The sequence below is a fragment of the Carya illinoinensis genome, chromosome 9 (genome assembly GCF_018687715.1).
Source record: "Carya illinoinensis cultivar Pawnee chromosome 9, C.illinoinensisPawnee_v1, whole genome shotgun sequence".
NCBI lineage: Eukaryota > Viridiplantae > Streptophyta > Magnoliopsida > Fagales > Juglandaceae > Carya > Carya illinoinensis.
In genome coordinates this window covers 16,239,090-16,261,707 of record NC_056760.1, presented here as the reverse complement: position 1 = coordinate 16,261,707, position 22,618 = coordinate 16,239,090, and positions in this window count along the sequence as shown.

Here is a 22,618-nt window from a genome sequence, read left to right as displayed (position 1 = left end):
AATCGATCCACTACAACTAATATTGTATCCTTGCCGTGGGAAGGGGGCAGTCCTTCAATGAAGTCGAGAGTGATATCATCCCATACTTGGCATGGAATCAGCAACGGTTGGAGGAGTCCTGCAGGTGAGAGTGTTTCCAATTTCACTTTCTGGCATACTTCACAACGTTGGACGTACTTGTGGACGTCGTTATACATTTTCGGCCAATAAAACTGTTGAGCCAATCGCTTGAACGTCCGCAACACCCCTGAATGCCCTCCGATTTTGGTGTCGTGAGCTTCATGCAGCAGCCTTTTCCGTAATTCTTCTTGGGAAGGAATGAGTACTCTGCCTTTAAAATAGAACAACCCTTGCCGTTGTGAATATGGCCCTTCGGTCTGAGTTTTGGCCAGCTGGGCGACCGACTGAATGGTTGGATCTTCTTCGTATGCTTTCCGAATGTCCTCCCACACGGATACAGTGGATACATGGAGGTGATTGAGGACTGGACTGTTGGGTTTGCGTGAGAGGGCGTCTGCAGCTGAATTTTCACGGCCTGGGCGATAGATGATCTCATAATCGTAGCCTAGCAATTTGGCTACCCATTTTTGTTGCTCCGGTGTTGCCAAACGTTGTTCCAAGAAATATTTTAAGCTGCGTTGATCGGTTTGGATGAAGAACTTCTTCCCCAATAAATATGGTCGCCATACACAGATAGCCTCTACAATAGCGAGCATTTCTTTGGCATAGGTTGACCATGATTTTTTTGTAACTCCGAGTGCACGGCTCATAAAAGCGATAGGCTTGCCTTGTTGAGTTAAGACAGCGCCTATTCCTTCCCCTGCAGCGTCCGTTTCTATGGTGAAGGATTCAGTGAAGTTGGGCATCGCCAAAACAAGGGTGGTGGTCATTGCTTGTTTAAGCGTTACAAAGGCGGCTTCGGCTTCCTTATTCCATCCAAACTGTCCCTTTTTTAAGAGGTTGGTAAGGGGTCGAGCAATGATGCCGTAATTCCGAACAAATTTCCTGTAGTATCCTGTCAAGCCTAAAAAACCACGTAATTCAGAAATATTAGTTGGTTGTGGCCAGGCCACCATAGCGGCAATCTTGTGACTTCGACCTTCACTTCTTGAGGCGTAACGATGTGCCCCAAATATTCTAGCTCCTGCTGGCCGAATACACACTTGCTGGCCTTGGCAAAAAATTGATGCCGTCTCAAAATCTCCAAGGTTTGTTTAACATGCACCACATGCCTATCCCAAGTAGAACTATATACGAGAATATCATCAAAGAAAACCAGAATAAACTTTTGAAGATAAGGTCGGAATATAGAGTTCATAATGGCTTGAAATGTAGAGGGTGCATTACATAGTCCAAACGGCATTACTAAATATTCGTAATGACCGTTATGCGTACGAAAAGCAGTTTTAAGTACGTCAGAAGGTTTTACTCTTACTTGGTGATAACCGGCCCTTAAGTCGAACTTGGAAAAGTATGATGCGCCGTGTAATTCGTCCAGCATGTCGTCTACTGTTGGTATGGGAAATCGATCCTTGATGGTGGCGGAATTGAGTGCGCGATAGTCTGTGCAAAATCGTCAACTGCCGTCTTTTTTCTTGACCAATAATACAGGTGATGAAAACGAACTGGTGCTTGGTCGAACGAGGCCGGAGTTCAACATCTCTTGAACTTGTTTTTCGATTTCCTCCTTCTGGAAATGGGCATATCGATATGGGCGTACATTGATAGGCTCGGTCCCCTCTTTGAGCGTAATACAATGCTCTACCTCACGCATAGGTGGCAGACTGGAAGGCTCCTGGAACACATCCTCATAATTTTTCAGCAATCTTCGCATTTCCTGCTGCTTATCATCAGGTGGCGCACCATCGGATGCTGGTCCCAAAGTGGGTTGGAAGCATACCGCAAATATCGCATGGCCTTGGCGAAACTCTTTTGATAATTCATCTAGTGACCCGTTCTTAATTGTCCGTACGTTGTCACCTTGCAGCCTCCGATTTTGATTTTTCCAGATAAAGTCCATGGTCAATTGTTTCCAGTTATAGACCATGGAACCCAGCATTTCCAGCCATTGCACACCAAGGACAAGGTCAAGACCTATTAAAGGCAAAGAAAAAAGAGTGAGGTAAAACTCAGTGCCCTGTAACTCTACTTGTACACTGTCGTATTGCCCCTGACACTCTAGTTTTTCTCCACTGGCCACCCGGACAGAAAAGGCTTCAGTAGGAACGACTGGTAATCTGAGCACATTTGCCAAACGATTGCTAATGAAATTATGGGTCGATCCGCTGTCAACCAAAACCACCACTTCGTGAGGGCCCATTTTTGCTGTTAGGCGCATGGTTCTTGGACCCGTCCATCCCGTGAGTGCATGCAACGTGATTTCTGGTTCCATTTCCAGTTCCTGTACTTCCCCTGTAACTCCCCCTTGGTCCTCCTCCAACGTTGCTTGATTAGTAATATCTTCGCACACCACGGTACCCGTGTGCCCCTCCAAGAGTAAAAGCTATGGTTTTTGACATTTATGCCCAATTGTGAAGCGTTCATTGCAATTAAAGCAGAGCCCTTGAGCCCTTCTCCTTTGCATTTCATCCCATGGTAAGCGCCTGATTGGAACAGCAGGGGTAGCGGGAGCTACACGCGTAGCTGGTGGAAGAGCTAGGGGAGCTCTTGTGGTCGGTGGTCGTGTGAACCGTTGCTGCCGTGTAAGCTGTTCGTCTCGCATTCGAGCCAAATTAGTGGCTTCCTTGAGGGATTGAGGCTTGAACATCCGAATCCCATCAGAAATCTCAGCTTTCAAACCTCCCATGAACGTCCCGACCAACGCCCTTTGCGTCCATCCACGAACCTTGTTACCGAGCTTCTCAAACTCCCGCTGGTATTCCCTCAACGTTCCCAACTGCCTGATTCTGGAGAGGGCTTCATCAAAATTTTCACAACCTGATGGTCCGAAGCGAGCCCATAATTCTTCTTCAAATATTTCCCATGAAATCGCTTGACCGTCTTCCTGTAGCGTCCTGCGAAGCCATTGCCACCACTGGTTGGCCTCCCCTTCAAGATGGTAAGCAGCCATGGGGACCTTTTGGTTCTCTGCAGTGCCTTGGTATTCAAAGAATTGTTCCACTCGATTGAACCACTCTGTTGGATCGTCACCAGAGAAGCGTGGAAATTCGAGCTTGGCTGATTTGGACGAGACGATCTGCCGACCTCCATTGTTGCCTTCTCGATGAGGGTTGCCGTGGTTGGGGTTCTCCGGATTGGTGATCAACACACTCGAAATATGATGGAGAGCTTCCTCCATCCGCTGTAGACCTTCCTGAACTGTCCCAAGTCCCAACTCCAAATGCTCAATCCGTTCCTTGTTGGTGCCCATTAGAGACCTGGTCTGATGCCAATGATAGGTCCCGTAAAATGCTCACAATTGTATCCTCTTCGGGTGAGGAAGTACCACAATTTAACTGGAATAACTTTCTGCCTTTCATTGATAATTTACGCTGCTTATATAGCAGACCACATACATGCAACTGAAAAACAGAGTAAGCCGAAAACAGAGGATCATCCTAAGGCCACTACCAGCAGCCGACGTCTATAACGGAAATAATGGAAATGGACTCTGGAAATGGACTCCACGTACTACCGAAATAAAATGTAACAGAAATTAATAACACCGAAATTAAAGGCAACAGAAAGCTTAAATAAAATGACCCAGTCCATGCACGTAAATGATCCAGTCCATGCACTACGTCGTTACGTCCTTCGTCAACCTCCTCCCAAATATTTGGGATTTGGTTTGAACCCTCTAGCTGAACGTCGTGGAGGTTTATCAACAGGTTCGAAAAGATGGAATGTGGATCCCTGTTAAACCCCTTCCCAATGCTTTTATCGTCAACACTGGAGACATTTTGGAGGTAAATCTGGGAGACTTGTATTACCCTTAAGTTCTTTTACATTACACACAAACATTTCTTATCTGTAAAAACTGTCTATTAAGTATTACAATAAAATTCATCAGGTGGTCATGTGTATCCATATCTTTCTTACGGTCAAAAAGCGTTTGATTCTAGTTTTCAGTCGTTGGTTAATTCCCATGCATGAATGGTTTGGCAGATTGTGACGAATGGGATCTATCATAGCATCGAGCATCGTGGGACTCTGAACTCGAAAAAGGAGAGGCTGTCTGTAACAACCCGCTAGAAAATTTAATTTAAGGAATTTCTATTGGAAACCTCGTGAAAACTCTATAAGTTAGCTTATTGTAATATCCGCTCCTTTCTTCTTCTTCTTTATGAGCTTCGATCTACGTATTGAAACTTATTCTACGTACTGTATCTCGATGGCGTGTTCTGAAAACTATCTTGCGGATTTCAAAATAAAATAGATATTTTAATGCTTACGAATAATTTAAATATTATGAAAATATCTATAGAATATATTTTCAGTATTATTAGATAAGTATGTTTTAATGTAGCACAATTATAATATTTTAATGAGCTCTAAAAATATTATAATTGTGGATAATATTTTATATTAAATATTTTAGTTGTTTTAAAATATTAAGAGGTTTAACTTTACGTTGAAAACTCTTATTTAAATTAAATGGTTTTATCCTCTTTGAGTGATTAATGATACATTATCAATTTAGATAATGATGAAGAAATATTATTTTATAAACTAAAAGTTTATAAAATAATATTCTATCTTAATTCCTCTCAGTGTTTTGTTTAAGTGTTTTATGCACTTTGATTAATTAATGATACTTTATCATTTTATATAATGATGAAGAAAATATTATTTTATAAACCTTAGTTTATAAAATAATATTCTATCTTAATTTCTCTTAGTGTTTTATTAGAGTGTTTATTTTAAATAAAATACTTACGCGTTTTCAAATCAGTGTTTTAAACTCATCGTTAGATCCTTTTGAGGATCCCGAAGTGTAAGACTGAGATTAATTACCCAGGCCCCTACCCTTTCCCTTCAGTCTTTTCTCTTTTTCTTTTCTTTCTTTTTCTCTCTTCTCTCTCCCTCGTGCACGTCCAGCCGTGCTCTTCACTGTGCATGGACCTCCATGTCCGTTCGGTTGAAGCTCCAGCCGGCGCCACCTCCGGCCGTCGTGCCTCACCTCCCACACCGGCGTGACCCTCTCTCACCGGCGACCACAACTGCACCGGTGGTGTGTTTTTCCGGCCACCCGATCTTTCTCTATCTCCCTTGAAAGAAATGGGTCCTCAACCTTTTTTCACCTCTTTGGACCACCATACACGGTTGAAACGGCCACCAAGCACCACCATTAGAACCACCATGTCAAGGGTTTCCTCCCCATGTCCTTCTTTTTCCCTAACTCTCACTTTTTCTCCGATGGGTCTTCACACACACACGTTCGGTTGCACCACCGTACACGGCCACCCATGGTGTTTCACCACCACCACCTTGTTCCTCTCATCACCACGAACTTCCCCAAGAAATTTCATAGCCAACGGAGCTATGTGGAGCTCTCACTCTCCCTCACTCTCCAAGGCCGAAAATGGCTTCAAACGGCCGATCCGCCGCCGTCAGCCACCGTATGGCCACCACCTCGCCACCACAGCTTCACCACATGTTCCCCTACCTTTCCCTAGCTTCCCATGAAGTTCTATGGCTTTCATCCACCTCAAGCGAACTCCTAGCTTTCGGATTTACTGTTCACGGCATGATGCCGCTGTGCTCCGCCACCTTCGACCACCACGAGGCCACCATGAGCCTTCCAAGGCCACGCCTAGCTTTTCTCAAGCTCAAACTACCACTTTACGTGGTGGACAGCCACCGTACGCGGTGTTACCGCCACGTACGTTCCTCTGACGCTTAACCGTGACGAGCAGCGAGCGACGCACGGGTTAGCCCGTCGATGGTATAACCCTCTATCCCTAATTATTTACGTTTAAAATAGTTGATTGATTGGATCGTAGAATGCGTAATTAATAATTGTGGAGTTCGCTGCGTAGTTGTGAAGCGAAATGTAGTTGTGAAGTGTTGGGCTTGAATTGTAGAATTGTGGATTGTACTATGAAGTGTGGACATGAGATGGATGCCGTAATTGTGATATGGCATGATATGTGAAGAGAGTACGTGTGGAGCGTATTCTGTGTAGTGCAGCGACGTGTCGGGTGACGTGTGCTGTAGTGATGTGTGGCGTAGAAGGAAGGGAGTATACGTGGAGTGTACTCCGTGTTGTATGGCGATGCACCGTGTGATGTGCATCGTGATGGTATAAACCTCTATCTATAGTTATTAACGTTTAAAGTAATTGATTGGTTGGAAACTTTTAGAGTTAGTATGCAAAATCCTTAAGTTATGGGTAAAACGGTCATTTTCCCACATGTAGAGAGTAAAATGAAAATTTTACTCTTTAAGTTAGTATTTTCCATATTTCAAATTATTAGTGATTTAGTTCTAACTTTTAGAATCACTAATTACAGTTCCTCGTGATCGCGCTTGAAGTTTTATAAGAAACGCGGAGATCGAGGTAAGTTAGCTTTTAACTTACTAGCAGTCTACTGTGTATGTGTGCTAAGTAAAAGAATTACAGTGTATGTATGTATGTTATCATATATGTCATGCCATGCCAAGTTATCATGTAATTGTCTATTATACAGAATTTATTCTGTCATCAATTTTTATCTGTTACACAATATATTCTGTCATGTATTACTATACATTACAAATATGTCATGCTAAATATGTTGTTTGTTATATGTTATGCCATGTTACGAAATGTTACTATCTCAAGTTGGTTATGTATTTCAAATTATGTTCAAGTCAAGTTATGTTACGTCAGGGCTTCAGTCCTTTCATATTCCAGTCACGTTTCATCTTGAGTATATTCAGTTTGTGTAGAATACATGGGGCCACAACAACTGTGGAGTATGTATTTACACGTAGAATACATGGGGCCACAACAACTGTGGAGTATGTATTTTAAATGTTAAGTCAAGTTGTGTAGAATACATGGGGCCACAACAACTGTGGAGTATGTATTTAACTACCAATGTGATGCGTAAAATACATGGGGCCACAACAACTGTGGAGTATGTATTTTTCATGTTAAGTCAAGTTTATGTAGAATACATGGGGCCACAACAACTGTGGAGTATGTATTTTTAATGTTAAGTCAAGTTTGTGAAGAATACATGGAGCCACAACAACTGTGGAGTATGTATTTACACGTAGAATACATGGGGCCACAACAACTGTGGAGTATGTATTTTTCATGTTAATTCAAGTTTCAGAGCAAGTTCATGCTAAGTCAAGTTCAGTTCATGATTCAATTTAAGCTATGTCAATTATGCTATGTTGTACGCTAAGTTATGATTTAATTACTTGTGAATTTGATTATGCATTTATGCTTTTACTGTCATACATGCATCATTAGTCTGTATGGAAGTTTTTTGTTAACTTGCTGAGATTTGTAATCAAATCTTACTGTGGTAGTCTCAACTACCATTCCCCCCGAATGGTAGATCTTGTTACAGGACCTGAAGGAAGATCAGGAGCTGACCAACTAGACACAGTCGACTGAAGGACGGTGCGTCGTTAATGTTAATATAGTAGTTAAATTACTACTTGTACGATGGAGTTGCATCTCCAATACTTTGGGATATTTTCAGTTTGGTGCATAGTATTGCTAAAGAAAAAAATTATCCGCTGCGAATATTGCATAATGTTAGATGCATGTTAGGATTATTGCATCTTATATGTCATGAACGGGGGCAGGTAACCTTGTGTTGCATGTCTCGACGCTTCAAATGTCCGTCCAATCCCAAACGGAATTTGGGGGCGTCACAGGGTGGTATCAGAGCAATACGTCTCTGGGCAGTAAATCCACATGTCCTTAGGAAATGCACCAAACATTAGGCTTGAAATTTTAGTCGTCAGTAGGCTTGAATTTCTTAAGGTATGAAGGGTAGTATGTGGTTTTAATATATATGCTCGTGTGTTTCAAGAAGGGACACATGACTCGTAATAGAATACCTCGGAATCCTAAGGGAGATAACAATCAAAAGGATCAGAATTTTTCGATGGATAAAGAATTAGTTGAGGTAAACATAGTTAACGTTGATCTGATTGCAATTGATGGTAGTATTGTATTATTATTATTTTGGAGTAGGTCAAGTCATCGGAGTTGGTAAATTGTACATTGTTTGATTCAAACGAGTCATTGTTTCTATTAATTGTGGTGCTTGAGAATTCAGCTTGGAAGCTAAATTGTTACCCTAGTGGTAAGAGTAACAATTTTCATTAGAAGTATTATTGTTCATACCAATGTAGATATAGAATACCTTTTAGTAAAATGAGAAAGGATATGTAGGATTGATAAATGGTATTCCACATATTTGGAGAATTGTTTTGATTCTGAGAATACGATAGAAATTGTGTTTGGAAGAGTAATTTGATTAGGAGAAATTTTAGCCTTAGTAGAATTTATTTATGATAATAGTATTACCACACCGCCAGTAAATGATTTCTGGCAAAGCACTATCTTTATGGATACATAGATCGATCTTCTTTTGAAGACTATTATATGGAGAGTAAAATCTTGATCTTGAGGATTTATGTGAACATTAGGAACAAATCATTTAGAGTTAGAATAATTGATAACTTATGATGGATAGAAGAGTTATGACAATCATAAGAGAGAAAGTTTCAAGTTTAAGTTATTAACTGATCAGTTATCAAAGTACCACCTAGGAAGATGACTGATTGTTGCAATTATAAAGAAGTAAGTTAGTCCTAGACCAGTAGAACTCCTTAAGGTTTTTATTAACTTGAAGATTACTGAGAGTTTGGATATGCATGATTAAATGCATATTTATATGAGTCATTGGATCACGTCATATATATGAAAATCCCTGAAAGAAATAAAATGGAGTACATAAAACATATACCAGAAGATAGAAACACAAATATGAATATTTGTGAAGTATTATTTTATTATCATAAAGCAAAATTACAGAAATTTGAGGCTCTTTGCCTCAATCTTTAAACGTTCTTGCTCTTCAAAAATCTGCATGCCTCTCCTATCTAAAGGAGTAGCCACTCGAAAAGAAGAGTTCAGCAAAGATTTTAAATCTCTGTTCTCTCGCTTTACTGCTTCTATCTTCATGTTGGATTCCATAAGAAGCCTCTGAAGGATAGAAATACTCTCGTGGAGTTTGTCAACCCCACCAGTCCTGGATTGCAGTCGCTGAGAATATGCGACAATGGCTGATGAGTATCGAGTACCGAGACTCACAAGCTCGTAGATAAGTTCAGTTTCTGACTTATTAGTCAGATCATTATTTGATTGCATAATAGCACCTACGGAAGAAGCAGAAATAACTGGGGAACGAGGTGCAGAATACCTCATGTTTTGGCAATGAGAAGATTGCTGAGCCATTGCAAAGTGAGTAAGCAGAAAGAGATTGTAGAGTAAGAATGTAGACTAATTTCAGAAAAGTGAAGAAGATGAGATGAGAAAGAAGATGAACTGAGTAATCCTTTTATAGAGAAAAATTATGATGAATCATCTCTCCTGAAGCATTTCTGTACAAGAGATAAGAACAAAGTAGTGTCATAGCTATGCGGCGCCTGACAACTACAGAAAACCTATAAAAATCACGCGGATCAGAGTTGTCTGGTCTAAAACAGAGTGCCACCGATTTTGTTTAAAAGAGAGAGAGAGAGAGAGAGAGGTTAACGGTTTAATTTTGATGAATTCTCTATTAACTATGGTATTTATAAGAACATTTAAAGTATATCACCTATGCTTTTCTAAAGAAGTATTTCGGAAGATTATTTACTTAAAGTTTTAAGGTTTGGAGAGTATGTCGTTACAACTTGGCCAACATTGTGCAAAGAAGTATAATCTAATTGTTGATTTAAGTAAGAGAGTTAAGGAATGACATAATCTCAAAGGCTTTTTTTTTTATACGGGATAGACAATAGGTTGGTAAGCAACACCTCCTCATTAAATTGTTATTTCTTACTTAATTCGATTTCGAGGACGAAATCTTTTTTTTAGGAGGGGAGATTGTAACAACCCGCTAGAAAATTTAATTTAAGGAATTTCTATTGGAAACCTCGTGAAAACTCTATAAGTTAGCTTATTGTAATATCCGCTCCTTTCTTCTTCTTCTTTATGAGCTTCGATCTACGTATTGAAACTTATTCTACATACTGTATCTCGATGGCGTGTTCTGAAAACTATCTTGCGGATTTCAAAATAAAATAGATATTTTAATGCTTACGAATAATTTAAATATTATGAAAATATCTATAGAATATATTTTCAGTATTATTAGATAAGTATGTTTTAATGTAGCACAATTATAATATTTTAATGAGCTCTAAAAATATTATAATTGTGGATAATATTTTATATTAAATATTTTAGTTGTTTTAAAATATTAAGAGGTTTAACTTTACGTTGAAAACTCTTATTTAAATTAAATGGTTTTATCCTCTTTGAGTGATTAATGATACATTATCAATTTAGATAATGATGAAGAAATATTATTTTATAAACTAAAAGTTTATAAAATAATATTCTATCTTAATTCCTCTCAGTGTTTTGTTTAAGTGTTTTATGCACTTTGATTAATTAATGATACTTTATCATTTTATATAATGATGAAGAAAATATTATTTTATAAACCTTAGTTTATAAAATAATATTCTATCTTAATTTCTCTTAGTGTTTTATTAGAGTGTTTATTTTAAATAAAATACTTACGCGTTTTCAAATCAGTGTTTTAAACTCATCGTTAGATCCTTTTGAGGATCCCGAAGTGTAAGACTGAGATTAATTACCCAGGCCCCTACCCTTTCCCTTCAGTCTTTTCTCTTTTTCTTTTCTTTCTTTTTCTCTCTTCTCTCTCCCTCGTGCACGTCCAGCCGTGCTCTTCACTGTGCATGGACCTCCATGTCCGTTCGGTTGAAGCTCCAGCCGGCGCCACCTCCGGCCGTCGTGCCTCACCTCCCACACCGGCGTGACCCTCTCTCACCGGCGACCACAACTGCACCGGTGGTGTGTTTTTCCGGCCACCCGATCTTTCTCTATCTCCCTTGAAAGAAATGGGTCCTCAACCTTTTTTCACCTCTTTGGACCACCATACACGGTTGAAACGGCCACCAAGCACCACCATTAGAACCACCATGTCAAGGGTTTCCTCCCCATGTCCTTCTTTTTCCCTAACTCTCACTTTTTCTCCGATGGGTCTTCACACACACACGTTCGGTTGCACCACCGTACACGGCCACCCATGGTGTTTCACCACCACCACCTTGTTCCTCTCATCACCATGAACTTCCCCAAGAAATTTCATAGCCAACGGAGCTATGTGGAGCTCTCACTCTCCCTCACTCTCCAAGGCCGAAAATGGCTTCAAACGGCCGATCCGCCGCCGTCAGCCACCGTATGGCCACCACCTCGCCACCACAGCTTCACCACATGTTCCCCTACCTTTCCCTAGCTTCCCATGAAGTTCTATGGCTTTCATCCACCTCAAGCGAACTCCTAGCTTTCGGATTTACTGTTCACGGCATGATGCCGCTGTGCTCCGCCACCTTCGACCACCACGAGGCCACCATGAGCCTTCCAAGGCCACGCCTAGCTTTTCTCAAGCTCAAACTACCACTTTACGTGGTGGACAGCCACCGTACGCGGTGTTACCGCCACGTACATTCCTCTGACGCTTAACCGTGACGAGCAGCGAGCGACGCACGGGTTAGCCCGTCGATGGTATAACCCTCTATCCCTAATTATTTACGTTTAAAATAGTTGATTGATTGGATCGTAGAATGCGTAATTAATAATTGTGGAGTTCGCTGCGTAGTTGTGAAGCGAAATGTAGTTGTGAAGTGTTGGGCTTGAATTGTAGAATTGTGGATTGTACTATGAAGTGTGGACATGAGATGGATGCCGTAATTGTGATATGGCATGATATGTGAAGAGAGTACGCGTGGAGCGTATTCTGTGTAGTGCAGCGACGTGTCGGGTGACGTGTGCTGTAGTGATGTGTGGCGTAGAAGGAAGGGAGTATACGTGGAGTGTACTCCGTGTTGTATGGCGATGCACCGTGTGATGTGCATCGTGATGGTATAAACCTCTATCTATAGTTATTAACGTTTAAAGTAATTGATTGGTTGGAAACTTTTAGAGTTAGTATGCAAAATCCTTAAGTTATGGGTAAAACGGTCATTTTCCCACATGTAGAGAGTAAAATGAAAATTTTACTCTTTAAGTTAGTATTTTCCATATTTCAAATTATTAGTGATTTAGTTCTAACTTTTAGAATCACTAATTACAGTTCCTCGTGATCGCGCTTGAAGTTTTATAAGAAACGCGGAGATCGAGGTAAGTTAGCTTTTAACTTACTAGCAGTCTACTGTGTATGTGTGCTAAGTAAAAGAATTACAGTGTATGTATGTATGTTATCATATATGTCATGCCATGCCAAGTTATCATGTAATTGTCTATTATACAGAATTTATTCTGTCATCAATTTTTATCTGTTACACAATATATTCTGTCATGTATTACTATACATTACAAATATGTCATGCTAAATATGTTGTTTGTTATATGTTATGCCATGTTACGAAATGTTACTATCTCAAGTTGGTTATGTATTTCAAATTATGTTCAAGTCAAGTTATGTTACGTCAGGGCTTCAGTCCTTTCATATTCCAGTCACGTTTCATCTTGAGTATATTCAGTTTGTGTAGAATACATGGGGCCACAACAACTGTGGAGTATGTATTTACACGTAGAATACATGGGGTCACAACAACTGTGGAGTATGTATTTTAAATGTTAAGTCAAGTTGTGTAGAATACATGGGGCCACAACAACTGTGGAGTATGTATTTAACTACCAATGTGATGCGTAAAATACATGGGGCCTCAACAACTGTGGAGTATGTATTTTTCATGTTAATTCAAGTTTCAGAGCAAGTTCATGCTAAGTCAAGTTCAGTTCATGATTCAATTTAAGCTATGTCAATTATGCTATGTTGTACGCTAAGTTATGATTTAATTACTTGTGAATTTGATTATGCATTTATGCTTTTACTGTCATACATGCATCATTAGTCTGTATGGAAGTTTTTTGTTAACTTGCTGAGATTTGTAATCAAATCTCACTGTGGTAGTCCCAACTACCATTCCCCCCGAATGGTAGATCTTGTTACAGGACCTGAAGGAAGATCAGGAGCTGACCAACTAGACACAGTCGACTGAAGGACGGTGCGTCGTTAATGTTAATATAGTAGTTAAATTACTACTTGTACGATGGAGTTACATCTCCAATACTTTGGGATATTTTCAGTTTGGTGCATAGTATTGCTAAAGAAAAAAATTATCCGCTGCGAATATTGCATAATGTTAGATGCATGTTAGGATTATTGCATCTTATATGTCATGAACGGGGGCAGGTAACCTTGTGTTGCATGTCTCGACGCTTCAAATGTCCGTCTAATCCCAAACGGAATTTGGGGGCGTCACACTGTCGATAGCCACATTTTTAAGCCCAAAACTGGAAGGAGATTTTGGTCAGCGCCAAGCCTTGTGAATGCAGACTCACCGGCATTGTTCAAAAGAATAGGAGCTGCATATTATATGAAGGGTTATTTCTCACACAAACTCGATAGGAAGTCATACGTTGATGCTATGAGGATCCAGAAATGAGGGTGGAAAAACCTGAGTCACTAAAAGAAATAATTCCTAGTGGCTCTTCTCAAGTACAAAATTTTAGCTTGCCCACACATTTAAATAAACGAAATCTTTCATGATATATCATTACTTTGTTTTTGCCAATGTGGGACTAACGGAAACTTGTAATTCTACTGTAGTATATATTAGATCTACGTCCATAATTTTAAGGAGGTTCTACTATGCATGACTCAGTAAATTACAACCATTTGTTTCCTAAAAACAAATTAAATTGATCATCAACATAAATGTGCAATTTTATTCTTTATTTTAAGTCATATATATCATCCCCAATCGCATTTATGGATTTGGCACAATTTAAATGATTTCATGCGTCAATAATATAAAAATGAATGAAATACCGTTCAAAATTTATTTAATTCAGGATGACAAAATATAAAATAAAAAACATCATTTCTCAAATACTCATATAGTAAAACCTGATTCACATGTATTTTGAAAGTAATTAATAAGACTTGAAAGAAATCTCCAGTGTTAGTTGATATTCTCAATGATGAAAGTCATCACCATTGCCAAGTCCAGGCACTAACTTTTCTTTATTGGCACAGGATGTCTGAATACAACGTTTTGACTGATCTCGAGTATTGCACAGGCCCTCATAAGGAGTTTCCCGCAAATGCACTTCGGATAATTCAAGGGAAAAAGTCCTCCAGCCTAGGGGTGCAAGTTTAAACCGAAAAACCAGCATGAACCGAACCGGTTGGTTTGGTTTTGAACCAGTCTGATCTGGGACCCTTTTTTGTATTGTAAAAACTGGTCAGACCTGGTCAGGTTTCGGTTTTGTAGTTTCCGAGACCGGGCTGGACCGGTTGGAAAAATATATGTATATATAAACTAATTTTGTATATTATATAAAATATTTTTTATATATAATTCTATATGAAATTTTTATATATAATTCATATATAAAATAATTTTAGATTATAATTTATTACATAAATGTTAATCTTAAATATGAACATTTGTAATTTATTTGATCATTTGTTTGATCATATGTTATTTATAGCAATTGTTTTATGAAATTGACACTTGATTAAAACCGAAAAACTAAACCGGATCAAAACCGATAAAATCGAAAGTACCGGTTTAGGAAGATAACCAGTGTAGAATTGGCTATTGAAAATGCAAAACTATTGTAACTAGTTCAGTTCCAAAAATTCTACAAAACTGAACCAAACCGGACCGGTTACACCCCTACTCCACCCAATAACCCCTAGAGATTGTTTACACCCAATAGGATTTGAACCTTAGACCTGGTGGGAGAATACCTCCAAGCGCAAGGCCTTTACCACTTAAGTCAATCCCTAGGAGTTAAGTCCATGCACTAACTTTAAAGGAAAGAAACCAACATCCAAAGCTAAACAAATTGAGTAAATATTTGAAGCATGCTGCCTTATCCAGAAAGAAGCGCTAAGGCACAAGACATTTCCAGCCAACACCACCACTAGGCACATAGATATACATTTTAAATAAACAACTTGTGGAATCCAAATCAGTCACTAGGTAAATAGTCGAAAACAAAACAGAATAGAAGATGTTGCAAGGCATCTATTATCCAAAGAATTTCAAAATAGATAACAAAAAAATATATACAGTGAATCTTAATATGATACAAAGATAGCAATGTTATGCGGACCAATGGCTTCATTCCCTATTCCAAACCTGAAGTGTATTAATGCATAAATTCCAACGGAACCTTTTAGTGAGAAGTTTTTCATCTATTATGTTGAAATAGAGCACAACCCTTATAGCATGTTAAGCAACACAGCTCACCCAATTGCTAAATCAGTGGAGCAGTCATTGGAGCCATCATCGTGCAACTCAACATGGAATGATCTTATTAATTCCTCTACAAATACTTAGTACCTTCCTTAAATGTACTTTGTATTACCTTGTTTAGGACATGTCTATATTTAGCATTATGGAAAACATTCCTTGTATACAAACTTCCTTGTATGTTTATTTGTCTATAAATGGAACATACAGTGAAAGGTGCATGTATTGAGCTACACTCTGTTTTTGTACTTTTCTTGCTTAATCTTTCATGGTATCATAGAGCTACAGGTTAACGCCCTTTCCTACGTACCTGTACACTTCTACAAAATGTCTTCCTCGTCCATCACCTTTAATCATCCAAACATCACACAGTTGATCTTGGTATGGATGGATGGAACGAATGACCTTAATTGGGTTTCTCAATTACTTCCAGTTTTACGAAGTAATGACTTGCTGGATTTCATGGATGGTACGAAGCCATGTGCAGCAAAATTTCTTCAAGCCAATTCTGATGATGACGTTGGCACTCGTGAAGTCAATCCTACATTTCTTCTATGGACAAAGAAGGATCACTTTGTCCTCAGTTGATTGACTGCATCTCTGGCTAGGAAAGTTCTATCAACAACCTTTGGTCAATGATATGGCTTGCTTTAGCCAACAGATATGCCTCCCAGTCTCGTTCCCGCATCAATTACCTGAAGCGGCAATTACAGTCTTTATCTCAAGGTGGAAAAAGTTGTGAAGAATACCTTCAAGATGCAAAGTCGTGGCGGATCAACTTGCTACAACTGGACAACCCATAGAAGAGGACGATTTAATACATCATGTCCAAGTGGTTTGAACTTCTCCTTTTCATCCTTTTCAATTTCTAAGGGTATCATTTTAAGTGCTAAATCAATGAGCCTTGAAGATTTTTCATCTGAGCTCCTGTTATGTGAAATACAAATTGCAAGTCAGCGACATGTGAACTCCCCACAGCTGCACGATGAAGGCACTTTTGTTATGATGGCTCATAGACTTTGAGGCCAGAAGAAGCAAAACAAATCATTCTCACCTAGGGTCTCAAATTCTCCTGTACAAAATCAAAACCAAGGCTTTCCCTAGTTTCAAGGCAACTTTAATCAACAAAGGAACAATTATATCCAAGAGAACTTGAAGCCATTCAGAAACAATCAAAATGGTGATACTCTCAATCCCTTAGCTTGTCAAATTTGTCACAAAGGAAACCACACTGCCTTGGATTGCTTTCACAGGTTTGATTATAGTACCAAGGCCGTCATCCACCCTCTCAACTCGTTGCCATGGCAGCTTACTCGAACTCTCTCTTGGAGGATAATACTTGGTTGGCTGATAGTGGTGCCAACAAACATATCACCAATGACAATGGTGATATGACTTCTTCATAACCTTATAATGGCTTAGACACTGTTGTAGTCGATAATGGCAATGGTTTACAAATTTCAAGCACAGGTTCCTTTACTTTAAATACCTCATGCTCAAAACTTTCTCTTAATCGTGTTCTACATTGTCCAGATGCTTTAACCAAGTTGTTATTAGTCAACCAGTTTTGTGTTGATAAAAATTGTTATTTCATTCCTCTTATTTTGATAAGGACTGTAAAATAGGAGTAACACTCCTGGAAGAACCGAGTGAATGAGGACTTTACCCCATTCGTTTGTCTCAAAGTTCTCAAACTTTCTCAAATAAGATTCGGCCCCATGTTGCTCTTGTAGGAATAAAAAATTCCATAGATGTCTGGCATGCTCGTCTAGGCCATCCATCCCTACAAGTCACCAAGAATATCATCCACTCTTTTGGTCTTCCCATTTCTGGAAAAACTCAGTGTGATTTTGTTTGTTCATCTTGTAGACTAGGAAAGAGTACTCAGTTGCCTTTTGTTCTCTCGGACAAGGTATCTGACTTTCCTCTTGATTTAGGTCATTCGAATATTTGGGTGTCACCAATTATGTCTAACGGTGAGAGTCGTTATTATGTTTCATTCAGATAATCATTCGAGATTCACTTAGTTGTACCCCATTACTAATAAATTTGAAGTTTTTTCTTGCATTGTTCATTTCAAACTTCTTGTTAAAAAATTACTGTCTCGAAAAATAAAGCAAATCCAGACTGATAATGGGGGAGAGTATGTGTCCAAGGAATTCAAAAATTTCTTGACCTCTAATGGTATTCATCATCGACTCACATGTCCTTACACTTCCCAACAAAATGACATTGCTAAAAGAAAACATAGGCATATGATGGACATGGGATTGTCTATTCTTGCTCAATGCAATCTTCCTAAAACATTTTGGATCGATGCCTTTTCAACGATAGTTTTTATTATAAGTTGTCTTCCCACAGTTGTGTTACAAAACAAATCTCCCTATCATGTTCTTTTTGGAAAGGCATCTAATTATACTAAAATTTGTGTGTTTGGTTGTCATGTTACCCGTTACTTCATCCCTACACTCAAGATAAATTAGCCTATAGGAGTAAAGTTTGCATCTTGTTAGGCTATTTATCTCAGCATAATGGGTACAAGTGTCATGATCCCATATCACTGGTCTACACGTGAGAGAGGGTGTTGAGAAATAAATTCCACATTTCCAATGGATAAGGTCTTAGGCATGTTTATAAACAATGAGCAACCATCTATCTTTGAACTGGTTTTACGAGATGAGTTAGGCCTATGAATTTTTTCATGGTATCAGAGCTTGTCACAAGCAAAATGTGAGCCCACACTACTTACCCCGTGACAACTATAAAAAAAAATACTGGTCTGTACGTGAAGGAGGGTATTGAGGAATAAATCACACATTGCCTATGTACAAGGTCTTGGGCATATTTATAAACAATGAGTAACCATCTCATATTGAACTGGTTTTATAAAATAAGTTAGGCCCATTAATTTTTTCACAGCAGGCATCATTAATATCTCAAAACCTAACATAGATGGAACAAGAAGCATCATCAATAAAGGATTATGATAAGCAACATGCATGTCAAAAGATAACTATATCAATATCAATTCAACAGGGAGAAAGAGCATTGTAAGGGAACAAACAAACTTCTACACTATCCATAGCACAAACAAAGTTCAGTCAAAATATAATACAAAGTTACATTGTTGAAGTTGCAACTTTACTCTATAGTAATAAATGGTAGGTTCCCCAAACAAACTGATACTGATCTCCAAACTCATATAGGGTCATAATTTAATAAACATTCAACCTGCTTAGAGATGTTCAACATGTTTGGCAAACTTCTATTGACATGGGGACTCCCTGGCATGCTTACTCTCTTATTTTAGATAAGACAAATAATACATGTAGCTGTACCTAAACACATGAATGATTTTTTTGAAACGCATTTGATCTATGGTGCTTTCGATGCATAATGTTTAAATTGGTGCTTGCTTTGTGGTTTGATATGTGCTTTCTTTGGAAATATTCGTTTGTAAATTTGAAGGTTGCTTCCTAATTGACTTTGAATGGGTTATTTCTAGTTGCTAGGCTTATTTGATTGGATAGTTGGCAAGTATGGTTTGGTCGGAAAAGTATGGAAGATTTTTTCAATATTCTAAACTAACAGTGAAGAATGGTTTGGTTGGTTAATTGTCTTCGTGGGTTGGATATGATATATATATATATATATATTTTGGATAAGTAGCTTGGCTATGCTAAATTAATGAAGCATGCGTGTAGTCTGAGTTGAGGTTGGTAAAGTAAATTTTGAGTGAATTACAATTCGGTTTTTTCGAGTCTATTTATTTTAATGCATGTTTCATCTAAATAAAAGAGTTTGAGCAAACTGTGGGTTTAGCTGCAAAAAGCAGATATCTAATGTTTTTGATTAAGTTCTGAAAATTAGAATACAAGGATGATATTTATGAGGAAATTTATAAAAATTGATAATTCATTGGATTGGTTTAACTTGGGAATGTCGATGGCCAGTTGCTATGTTGGTTGAACAATGCAGTAATTGGGGCAGACTTTTATCAGAAGATATTAATTGGTCTTATATATGTAATATGTTGATTATTGACGTTAGATTTTTTTTTTTTTTAATATCTCCTCTTGTATTTAAATACTACAACTCCCCTTGATAATTGTTTGCCAAACCAACTGTTTACAACGATTTCAAACTTTGGAGGTGAAGCTAATATTTGAAATTAAATCTTATAGTAAGACTTAAAAGATTATAGGAAACAATGGTAGAAACCAACTGCCCATTTTTGTATATGCTCATGACTTAAAGATTATACTTGTGTATGTGTTTATGGCTGGAGAATTATTTTTACTTGTGTATATGCTCAAGTCTGGACAGTTTGGAGATATATGTAGCTGGGCAGCAACTATGAGATCTAGTGTTTGGTTTAACATTGATTTTTGGTAAATGTTTTAAAGTTTGGCAATTGGAAATGGATGATATATGGTTTGTGTGACACTCCGTTTTTACGTGTATTTTCACTGAAAGAATATTTTAATTTAATTAATATAATAAGTCCTTTATTTTAAATTATTGGATTTTAATTAGATTTTAATTGCTATTGAATTTAAATTGCCGTTTAATTTATTTTAACTTATCTTTGGATTTAAAATTAAATAGTTTGTTTTTACTAGTTATTTATTATATTTTAGTTTTACGTTGTGTTTAAAATATTTTCTTACTTTTATTGCTTTTAAACTTATTTTCGTTGGATCAGTTGTTGGACTCCAGAGGTGAGGATTGGACCTCATTTCTTTTCCTTTCTTTTTCTTTTTCCCTTTTTCCTTTTCTTTTTCTTCTTTTCTTTCTTTTCTTTCTTTTACTTCTTCTTTTTCTTCCCGTTTTCCCTCTCCCCGTGCGCAGCAGCAGCTCTCCTTTCCATTTCGTCGCCACCCCTTTGACCGCCTGGTGCGCCGCCGTCCGGCGGCTGTGTTGTACACCACCCCCACCATTCTCTTCCCCTCCCACCAGAGATCATCCCCACCAATTTTCAGAGCCATCGGACCAGTCGTTAGCCGCCACGAGCCCCTAGAAGTCACGGCACCTGCATGTTTTTCTCCCCTGTCGCCGGTTGCTTTCGCAGCCTAGAACCGCCGCTCGCCGGCGGCGTATCTACACCACCCACCCAGTTTTCTTCCCCTCTCACCGGTGAACATCTCCACCAAGTTTCACCTCCATCCGAGCCACCGTTAACCACTACGAGCTCCTCCAAGCCATACGATTTTTCACCGATTCCAGCGCCGTCGCACCACCTCCAGCCACCATCTCTTCAAAACTTCTTCCCTACCTCTTGCCGACCTAAACCACCCATTTTCAGCCTCGATCCGTTGCCGGAGTAGCTCCCAAGAGCTCAACTCCGTTCAGCCCATTTTTGGCCTTCGACCGCCATTTCCACCACCACCCACAGCCAAAACTTGTTTCCCTTAGTTTTATAAACATCCTTAGACCATTCCCTATCAACCCTGAGCTTTGGTTTGTCCTCGTTCAAAAGTGGGTATTTTACAACCCATGGCCACAGTGAAATTTCACTGTTACGTTGCTTTTTTTCCGCCGTTTGCAACGCCGCGAGCTTTCTAAAAATACCATATAGCGCTGTAAGTATTTTCCAAACTCTACTTTTACATTTAAATATATTTTGCTCATTCAATATTTATTTGCTGTTGGTTGGCTGATTCCGGACTGAGTCCGAGGAGTTTGGGGGTCGGATGGATGGAAGACGGAGTTGCTTGATTTATTGATTTATGGTTGGTTGATCGTTTTATGCATTGACATCGCATTTACATGGTGCATGCACGTGTGTTTTATTTAATTTGAGAAAATCCTGTTTTATTGGCGTAAGTGGATTTTCGGGTGCGTGTGTATCACGACCTCAAGTCGGGATGGGGTATTATCCCAGTGGAGCTCCTCTGGTCACTCTGAAGCGTAATAAACTGAGTGACGTCCCCTGAATTGTCGCTGGGCGATGACGGGAGTGGGGGCTAGGGGATGCTTGCCTACGAATGCGCCGGGCGCGGAACCGGGCATCGCTCTACACACCGACTCCGTGACCCTTCACTGGTGAGGGCTAGAGGATGCTTGGCTACGAATGTGCGGGGCGCGAACCTGGGCATCGCTCGTTTAGGTGTCACATGCGTGGTCGTTACCTGCAGTGTGGCACTGGAGCCAGGGTATGCGGATGACCCATAGGGGAGGTCATGGTGCATACGGATTAATTGGTTAACGGATTGAGTTTGATATGGGCCAAATGTGACTTTTGGCGTGATATTTGGAAATGTTATGTTTTTTAGCCAAATGAGATTTTTGGCGTGCGTGGAAAAAATATGATTTTATGGGTTTTGTGCATTGGCATCCTTTCATGCATATTGTTTGAGTTTTATATGTTTTTATCTGGTGGTGTTTAGATTTTACTTATCTGCGGCACCATTTTTTGTACCTTAAATTTTGGTGCAGAGATCGAGGATGAGGAGGAGGAGGCTGAGCCCGAAGATGCGGCTCTGCCGGGGTGCTGAAGTTAAAGTTTAAGTTTTGTTATTTGGTTTAAAACTATATTTGTGTTTTGTAATGTTTTATTATGTATGTTTTGAACAGTTTTGTATTGAATTAAGAAAAATTCTGGTACTTAGTTATTGATTTTGCTTTTCGCTGCGTATTTCTCGTATACATTCGTCGATTTTACACACACTTGGCACGTCAATAGGGTGGTAACCCGTGATGTCATCATCCGGACGTCTCGATTTCCCTGTGTCCGTGCGTGGGGATTTGGGGGCATCACAAGTGGTATCAGAGCGGTTCGGCTCTGGGTAAAATTATATGTCCCATAGGTGGAGTACCAGAAAGTTTTAAAAGCTTATGTTAAAATTATTTTAATTTATTTAAGTTGAATTGTTTTTCTTTAACTTGATTCGATTTTATTTGATTTGAATTTATTTTATTTAATTCCATTTGATTTGGTTTGGTTTGATTTGATTTTATTTGAATTGCAAGTATGTTGTTTTATTTGTTTTATTTATTTTGTTTTAAGTTGTTTTGTTTTGTTTTGTCCGGAGTTAAAAAAGTGGGGTTGAGGATTGTTCTATGGCAGGAGGACGGTACTATCGAGAATGTCGTTGAT